Source organism: Sarcophilus harrisii, chromosome 6 (assembly GCF_902635505.1).
Source record: "Sarcophilus harrisii chromosome 6, mSarHar1.11, whole genome shotgun sequence".
Lineage (NCBI taxonomy): Eukaryota > Metazoa > Chordata > Mammalia > Dasyuromorphia > Dasyuridae > Sarcophilus > Sarcophilus harrisii.
The window spans coordinates 205752630-205761049 of record NC_045431.1 but is presented as its reverse complement, the minus strand read 5'-3'; positions in this window follow the sequence as shown (position 1 = coordinate 205761049).

Below are 8420 nucleotides of genomic sequence, written 5' to 3'. Positions count from 1 at the left end.
AAGGATTGTAACATATAATTTGTCCACCAGAAGACACTAACTTAAACCATCAATCAACTGGTTTTATGGAAGAGCATCTAGTGTTCATGTGTGGATTTTCCAAAAGGCTGCACTGCTCATCAGAGTGCTTTTACCTTTAAACTCTTAGCTTAATTCTCCTATCATCACTCTATGTTCTCAGGACTCACGATATGTGGTTGGCCCTTATTTGATAGCGATTCTAGGAGTATGGGAAAAGAAAATGAAATAGGACTCTGAAACATTAGAATTATTGAAACCTCAATATGGCTTTAAAACCTTATCCTGAGTCTAGGAAAACTCTTTCTCTCCATCTAACAACCTCATTCACAAGACTCGGATGATTGACTTTTCAAAGTCCACAATGATTTGTTAAAATGTTAAATAACTATAAAGTTGAGGTAAAATAGCAAAAGTATAGATTGCTTTGACTGATAGTCTTTCCCAATTGGGAGCATGAGGAAAAAGATTAGGTGATGAAGTTGCATATTGGGAACTTGCTAGAAGAGGATGTACAACAACCAAAAAAATGGAGATGGGTGGGGGTAAGGGTTGAGATCAGTCTCCCAGTGTAAATTCAATAGGAGTTACCAGGTTGATCTCTTACAAAACTGGAATTCTGTAGCAGTGCTGATCTTTCTTACCTTTGCAACACCCTGGGTCTATCTCCATTCCAGGGCCCTTTCTCCACTACTATAGCTCTCCAGGATCTGTCCCAGCTCGCCTTTTGCTTCTCCTGACTCAAGTGGCCCCAGGTTTGGCAGCCTCAGCAAAATGCTGAAGTAGCATGCTGGCAACAGGTTGACACCCTTCCCACCCACAGCATGGAAAGAATAGAATGGAATGGAATGAATGTTACATTGGAAGTCTCCCCAAGTGTAAAAAAATGAAACTTGGGGTATGGCTAAATATAATATTATATATATATATATATATATATATATATATATATATATAGAGAGAGAGAGAGAGAGAGAGTTGGATAAGTACTGCAAATAGGTAACAAACTAGGTCCACATTTGAATAGGAGGATGATATAAAGCTGGATTGCATTTGAGAAACTAGGATTTCCTGTATCCCTGTCCTTTAGTTGACTGCAACTGAGTCTATTTAACATCAGTGTTCTCCAGTGATACTATATGGCTGTGAATCATGGAAAATTATCATTTTTGAAGAATTAATGTGACAGACAAGTCAAAGAATTCTGAAAAGATATATAACCTATGTAAACAGGCTGTAGCATAATACTCATGACAATCAGCTTGCAAGAAGTGAAATGACAAACATTATCAAGAGAGAGCAATAGCAAGTCTTTCATTACCCTGAGTAATTCCATTATCAAGAGTCTATGGTATATATCACACACAGCACAGATAAGACCTAGAGAGTCTGTGTTAGTGGGGGAGGACCCATATGAATGATAGTGAATTCAATTCAATTCAGAAAACATTCATTAATAACCCAATGTATACATACATTTACATACATTTAAAATCCAATGCTACACACTGATTGCAAAACAAAATAGTCCTTGACCTCAAATAGCTTATGATCAAAATGTCCAAGCAAAGCTCTTTGTTTTATTTATTATACTATTTAGAGGTGCTTAGAATCATCATGCCTAATCAAATAGTGAAGGATTTAACAAATTAAGGGATTTATCATTAGAATGATCTTGTCTGTAAGTCATTCAGCTTTGTCAGTCTCCCTAAATGAAGGCTAAATTAAGACTATTATCTTTTTCCTTTTCCTTTTCTTTCTTTCTTCCTTTTTTTTTTTTCCCTGAGGCAATTGGAGTTAAGTGACTTGCCTAGGGTCACACAGCTAGGAAGTGTTAAGTGTCTGAGGTCAAATTGGAACTCAGGTCCTCTTGACTTCAGGGATGGTGCACCTAGCTGCCCCCTTTTTCTTTTCTTAATGGTGTAGGAAGAACAGGGAAGGACTTGATTTTTGATAGCATGTATTTTGGACTGAAAAATTCCAGTCAAGAACCTAAGGCTGTGAGTCCCATATATTTATTGAATGATTAATTTTAAAAATTTTGACTTGGCTTTTAAATTTCCACAATAGAAGCTAACTTTACCAGAGCAAAACAAAACAAAACAAAAAGACAGTAAAAAGCATGGTGCTGACTGGTTTTTCGCCTGCTGAGATCAGTGGCTTTGGAAATAGATATAATCCAAAGGAATATTTAAGACTAAAGAGTTCCACAAGATCCTAGTTCTCTTTTTATTTAGTGCCCTCCCTCCAGATCTATAACTCAGGGACAGTCTGGAAAAGAACTAAGACTTTTCAGCCTTCTCCTTTCTCTTCACCATCCCCAACACCCATTCAATCTATTCAACACTGGCTCTTTTGAAACATTTTCCCCTTTTATTCTTGGCTGAATGAATAGGATTATATTAGAATTGTCTACTGACTGACCATTTTAATCAGAAGATGCTGAAGTCATTGGTAGGATTATTTAATATAATTTTTTGCTATATAATTCTAAGGGTTGAATTTCTAACGGACAAAAAATTGTCAGAAAAATGCATTGGCTGCCAGCCTAATTAATATTTTATATGGAAAGAAAGTTTTACTCTCTAAGTGAAGGAGTGATGTATAGTGACTAGAGCAGGAGTCTTGGAGTTAGGAAGACCTAGGTTTTCCTGACACATACTTGTTGTGTAACCATGGGCAAGTCATTCTGAGGCTAGTCAGTCATAGATGGGTTGAAATTTGTGTAGGTGGAAGGAGTTTCCCATACTGACAAACTCATAGGTCATTCATAAATCATCTCCTGATGTCTTCATTTTCCAGGAAAATTCTTTGTTTTCAAAATCCACAAATAAGGATACCTACCAGAGGCTAACAAATACTAAGAACAACTCAGTTATTTCTGCTAATTATAACAGGAAGGAGGATGACAGTTTTGCTCAAATGTGTTTGAGATTTCCTTCACATTCATCCAAAACAATGCTTTCTATGTGTACTTAACAGAAGTAGTAAGATATGACAAAGTTCAGATGGTAGGTGCATATTCAAGTGTGATACTTCAGTATGCACCTGCCATCTGAGCTTTATTTAGAATCAATATTTCCTTCCTTCCAAGCCTTTTAGCCTCATTCAGGGGTTTTAGAAATAAAACTCTTCTTTCAAGTAATATATTATCATGGATCAAAATTTCTTCCTGGAAAGTTCTCTCATAGAATTCCTTTTTTTTTTTTTTTTCTGGATGAAAAAAAGAAAATGGTGCATTATGGCTTTAAAGCATGGTCTGTTGTTACATTGGTACTTACAATGACCCTGTGAAATGAAGTAACACAAGTACTTCCTTTGTTTTTACAAATGGGAAAATTGAAGTTCAGAGAAGTTGATGGCTTTTCCAAGATTATAATCAGCAAACAGCTAATCCTGGACTTGGATTCAATTGTTGTTTTATGCTATGTCTAATGCTCTTTCTATCACACTCTGCTATCTTTCCTCTTACATAATAATATAAAATTCAGCATTTTCATTTTCATGATATTCAAATGATACATTTACTCATTTAGAAATATAAGGAAAATGTTTTTTTTTATTTCGTATAATAGTAATAGCTAGCCTTATACAGAATTATGAGGTCTGCAAAGCTCTCTACATGTAGAATCTCTTTTTATTTTCATAATAATCCTGGAAAGTAGGTGCTATTATTATTATTATTCCCATTTTACAGATGAGAAAACTGAGGCAAAGATAAGTTAAGTGATTTGCTCAGGATCATACAGCTAGCAATTGCTGACAAATGATGCCAGATTTTATCTTGGGTTTTTTTTTTTGACTCCAGTACCAAAGTTCTCATATACTGTGCCAGCTTGATGTCACTATATGACCTGAATTGAATTTCTCTAAAGATCTTTTTCTTTATTGAAAAATCTGTAATTCCTGTGAGAGATTTAAGAAAGAATAATACTTTAAAATTGTATCCATAGTTTTTTCATTGTTTAAAAAAAATCACAGAAATTCAAATAGTTTTCATTATGAAAAGCTTCATGAGCAATTCTAAGAGTTGTTGTGATGGATTGCACATTATTTTATTATCATATTGGAAGGGAGCTAGAAGAGGACTTTGGAGCAGGGAAGGCAAGGATAGATAGTCATATATTAAGCAGATTCTGAGTCATAGAACTTGAGAGTTGAGAGGGCTCTTAAGAGTCTGGTCCAACTACCTGAAGATATAAACCATCTCAGCAGCCTCCTTGCTGAGATATCATTCACCTACAATTCTTCTAAACAGGTTTTTTTTCCCTTAGGTTGAGCTGAAATCTACTTCTCTGTTGCTTCTACCATTGGGTCTATTTCTCTTTATTGAATTTCTGATTTATTCTTTTTCTTTTTTATCCTATTTTAGACAGAATTGAGATTTATATATTCATCACTCAACAAGGATTTTACTAGATTGAAAATTTGTCATAATATTTCCTAATTTTTTTTGGAGATTACTTTAACAATGAGAAATTTACTTGTGCAGAATAATTAACCTATAACTTATTATATACTTTTTATTCTATCACAAGATGTCACCTATTACAAAATGACAGTTCTTTAAAATAGCAAAAAATTGAAACTTTGTAAATTGACTCACATTTTAATCAGACTAGATCTTACTATTTAAAATAACCCTATGAATCCTTTTGTAAAGAGATCTCTTGTAAAATGCTTATCTCTTTCTTTTTATTCCCTTTAAAATATTTTATTAAAGATTTTTATTTACAAAATATATGCACGGGTAATTTTTCAACATTGACCCTTACAAAAACCTTCGATTCCAAATTTTCCTCTCCTTTCCCTTCCCCCCTCCCCTAGATGGCAAGTAATCCAATACATGTTAAATATATTAAAATATATGTTAAATCCAACATATGTATACATAATTATACAGTTATCTTGCAGCACAAGAAAAATCAGATCAAGAAGGAAAAAAAACCCTGAGAAATAAAATAAAATGCAAGCAAACAACAACAGAAAGAGTGAAAATGCTATGTTGTGTTCCACATTCAGTTCCCACAGTCCTCTCTCTGGGTGTAGATGGCTCTCTTAATCACTGAACAATTGGAACTGGTTTAATGCCTACCCCTTTCTTAATTGACTTTTGTGTAAATCCAGATTTTCAAGTAGCTTAAAATATACCTATTTATACATAGGTTGTATTGACAACTTTTCATTTACTATTCTTCATTTCAGTATAGAGGATCTCGGTCCTAGTGGTCTTTTGATGGTGTTCTGGAAAGAAGTGTTTATTATGGATTAAATACCAGATCCTCTATGGTTCTCTTAGAAGAAAGAATATTTCTGTCCTTTATCTCTGCTTCTTTCTCTAGACAACATGTATTGAGTAGTGGATTTACCCAATTAGTGTAAATCTGAGCCCTTATTGGTCATTCCCCATTTCTTTCTTGAGCTTGACATATGGATACTGATATACATTAAAGCAGACAAACATGCTTAAGTTCTTTATGCTTATTACAGGTAAGTAAATAGTTGATTTATAATAAGAAAATTCATAAAAACTAACCATCTTTCACTTGGCTATGAGATAACCACTGCTTTAGAACCCAGAAGCCCTTTATAATGGTTCAGAAATTATTTCAAACTCAGGAGTTCCAGAAAATGCCCTTTTTGAATTTGGTTCATTCCCTATATGGTGTGCCTCTCTGCAATTCAGCAAATGGATATTTTAAAAAATTTTCCATATGAGATTCAACATATGAATCTAGCAGGATTTGTCATCTAGAGAAGATGTAAATACTCCAGGCAACTCCAGTCCAGGAAATGGACTGAAGATCTGAGTAAACTTGGGAATTAATGAATTGAAAAAGCATTTCAGACCTGAGCCTTGGTAGTATAAATATAAGAAGGTAAGACCTCTTTTGTCTTAGAGGAACTTTCAAACAGGAGAAAACAACACATATAGAGGAACAGGGACAAGTAGATAAAGCTAAAGCTCAAGGGTCTGACTTCTAATAGGAGGATGCTAAATGTACATGACACAATATGGAGCTGCCTAAGGAGGATATAGTGACCTATATTTTTGTTCGGAGCTCCCCAGTCAGGAGTTGAAATTTAATTTCTGGAGAAAAAAAGAGGGAGGAGAGGAAACTGGCCTGCAGGCAATGAAACATAGTGTTCTCTGGGAAGTGTTTTTTTAGGGGAAGATAGGAGTTTTCCTCCATACAGCCCTTTTCCAATCTTCAGCTAGCCAATGGATTGCAGAACAGAATGACTGGATTCAGCCATTGCCCCAGGCAAGTAGAAGTTTACCACTGACATTGCTAATTCTTGTATCCATCCCTCTTCCCTGTGCTTATACCTCAGTACAGCAGCCCTTTTCATTCACTCGCCATACTCAAACTCCAACTGCTCTGCACAGAAGAGCTGGAGGGATAAAGCTACAGATTTAGGGAAATTGCCATTTTCTGTGGACATTTCCCTTATAGGATGTGGAGAAGACATTGTGGGACTTCAGATTTTAAAATGATTTCAATGTAATGTTGAAAACAACATATCTGGTGGTAGGAAACAATTGTACTAAAAATATGAGTTATCAAATTCAGCCAATAAATTCATTCCATTTATTAGGCATGGGAAGCAGGGTTCCTGCTATTAGCTACTATCTTACCTCACTACCATTTAAATCTTTAAAGCAAATGATCTGTATTTGCTGTCCCAAAATCTTTTCCTGGAACTCTTATAGACAACTAATGACAAAATATCTAAACCAAATGACCTTCCTCCTCTGTGATCAGCTTTTTTATCTTCCCTTCATGAACTTTTCTTCCTCTTTTCATGATCCCACATATATTTCGCAAGTTCCAATGTGAGACCTTTTGTTCTTTTCTACTCTATATTACCTTTTTCTTTATCACAATTACAGTTATTATCTTTACATAAATGACTTCCAAATTGATTGAGGTCCCTTCTCTTCCCTGCCAATCCCACATATTGAATTGCTTATCCCACTAAATGGAGATTTCAGTCTTACTACCAAGTGAACTGGTCTTCCTCCCCAAACTGGCTCCCCAGATGTGGAGAATATACAGTGGATAATTGATTTAGGCCTGTCCCATTCCCTGCTTGGTAAAATTATAGGGGGAAAAACCACTGGAGATTTTAGTAATCTCTCATGCAGAGAATAAAAATACAACTTCTCCACTTCTGTTAATGGTTCCATCATTCAGTCAGTCATCCTACTTTACCAGATTTGGATTTTTTTCATTCTTTCCTTGCCTTAATTCCCTGTATCTTAGGGATGATGATCAGGAGAACCTGTTCAATTTGATAAATTCCCTAATGAGCTAGACACACTATAGACTATATGATCCTTTATCACCTTCTATAGAGCTGGACATGAAGATTAGTCCTTTATAGGAATAACATGGGGAACCTTCAGCAAGTTTCCAGTGACTGGGACTGTATCAAAAATATTTGGTGACTGAGAATCAGAGTGGATAGAATTTTCTTGAGAAACCTTCCCTTTCTGTGGCCTATAAGAATGAACTATAGAAATGATTCTACCTTTTTTTGGACACTTCTCCTTGAAAGCTTTTTTTTGTATTTTTCTCTTCTTTGAACTGCTATCAAAGGGAAAGGATTTTTCTCTTCCCTCTCTCCCTTCCGCAGTACTGATGACTTAAAGCAGAAGCATGTGGGAATAGGGAATAAGAAATAAGCTGCTTCAGGGGAGCCTGTGACTGAGATTCTTAGATTTTCCAGTTCCATTGCTTTTCTATTTTCTTTACTGAATACAGATTGGTGATTAGTGATCCTAAGAAATGAATGCTTGCTATGTCATCTCATCTCTAGGAGCTATTGCCCATACATATTGCTCGTGTCCCATTTCTGAGAAAGGTCCCATTCAATTGATTGAATGAGTCATCAGACTGAACAGGGATTCTTTCATTCTTCACTCTTCCCGTAATAGATCTATGTCTATATCTATATCTATAGAGATAGAGATGTATATCTGCATTTGGTTGAATATTGAACTATATACATCCTTCTTTTATACTTTCAAATGTGTGCCTTCTTCATTACCATTGTCAACAGCCAAATGTAGGCTATTCCTTATGATTACGTTGCCTAGATAGATGATAGCAATTGTTTCCTAAGAAATAGGCCTGATTCAGGAATTTCCACTTTCTTTCATCTTCTCCATGGAAAATTGATTAAGGACTGACCCATTCCCAACTTGATGAAATTATAGGGAGGGAAACTATCAGAGATTTTAGTGATCTTTTATGCAAGGTGTAAAGAGCTAGTAACAGAGATGAAAGATGTAAGGATATGCCCCTTATAGACTTTGAATGACCATATTTGCATATGAAAGCATCAGAAAAGATAATTGAGATAAAAGACTCTTGGTATAGATTTCTCAGATGCCC